This window comes from Peromyscus leucopus, chromosome 7 (genome assembly GCF_004664715.2).
Source record: "Peromyscus leucopus breed LL Stock chromosome 7, UCI_PerLeu_2.1, whole genome shotgun sequence".
Classification (NCBI taxonomy): Eukaryota; Metazoa; Chordata; class Mammalia; order Rodentia; family Cricetidae; genus Peromyscus; species Peromyscus leucopus.
In genome coordinates this window covers 5639416-5641115 of record NC_051069.1, presented here as the reverse complement: position 1 = coordinate 5641115, position 1700 = coordinate 5639416, and positions in this window count along the sequence as shown.

Sequence of the window (1700 nt, the reverse complement as noted above, 5' to 3'; positions counted from 1 at the left end):
AATACTTTTTTGGAAAAGCTTGTTCCTCCTGCCCCCTTTCCCAGTCTCCTGCCTCCGCCCCGTGCCCCCTCCTCGCTCCTCCCGCGGGGGCCGCACGCCCATTCGCTGCCGCCTGCCGGCCTCCCAGTTGACGGTGGATATGACTATATATGGGGACCCGAGCCTCCGAAGCGGCGGCCGGGCGAGGCCGTCCTATTTCTAAACCTGTGCGCCTGGGAAAGAGCGCCCGGACCTCGCTGGAGCGGAGCCCGGCGCTGAGCGAGAGTCTCTAGCCACCTCCCAGAGCCATCGCCTAGTCATGAGGATCCCCAGAAGAGCCCGCTTGGAGCCACTCGGGATCCTGGGAGCAGGGCAGGTGGTGTGTGCGCACCGGGTCTCACTTGGCGTCCAGATTCTGGGGTGCTCAGCCTAAGACCTGGGGGCCACCTGTCACAGCCACTGCACCTCGAATCTGGGCCTGGGAGCTCTCAGTACCCAGCGGCACTCTTCTGGCAGCTCTTGGCCTACCAGGTGTAGACCCTGGCTCTTACGGTCTGGAAGTTTCAACCAGAGCAGAGAAATAGAGCTGGAGGAAGGTGTGGGGGTCATTCCTGACTCTCTGCCCTTGCTGGTGGACACAATGACAACGAATAGGTCTCTTGAGTCTTTTCACCAAGATGAGGGTGGGTAATAAAATACTTTAGGGACTTAGGGCCCAGTTGGCGGAGTTATGTGCGTATGTGGTGCTTTGGAAAGGGTAGAGAGGGAGTGTGTTAGTGTGTAGAGTTGTTTTTTTTTTTTTTTCCCTGTGGGAACTGGGGGAGGTGCAGCTTGGCGTCTGGTTTTTAGTCATGATCAGCTGTGTAGCCGTGATTAGTAACAGCCTCAATTCTGTAGCTCCCTCTATTTATTTATTCGAATACTTTATTATACTCATTTACTTATGGGGAGGGGGACTCACAGAGGTGCACTCTCTCATGGTGGGCTGTGGCAGTCAGAGGACAACTTTTAGGAGTCAGTTCTCTTTCCACCCTGTGGGGCTTGGGATCCAACACAGGTCTTTGGATTTGACTCCTTTACCTGCTGAGCTGTCTAAAGATCAGAGGGTAGAGGAGTCCCAAAGACCCTTCAGATCTTGCTTTTCATCTTTTCCTTGCACTGATCCATACAGAGAATCCATCTCTCTCTCTCTCTCTCTCTCTCTCTCTCTCTCTCTCTCTCTCTCTCTCTCTCTCTCTCTCTCTCTGTGTGTGTGTGTGTGTTAAGCACTTGGGTGCCAGGGTGCTGAGAACATGGTACAAATTAGTCTAACAAAAAGACTCTATACATCGCCTGAACTCTGCAGAGGGAAGGGACCAGCTCTGCATTGTGGGAGAAGTTTGTGAAGGCAGATTTCCCCCTCTATCTCTTTAAACATACCCCAAGGAGGAGAAGCCTGATCTTTTCAGTTTCAATGAGACTTCAAGAGAGGAAGGCTGTCCCCAAACCTTACTGATGACCAGCTGAGACAGGGTGGTGAGGGTCTTGTGACCAGTTCCTACAGAATAATTTACAGCCTGTACTACATGGATATCAAATATTCCCCAGACGGTGTCCGAGCAGATTAGACAGGCCAAATGACTTGTTAAGTCCTTCAAGAGAATGATCAAATTCCTCTTTAGGATTTTATCAGGTTTCTGACTGCCCAGGAGGGAAAGCAGAACCTCTTGTAATGACCAGGA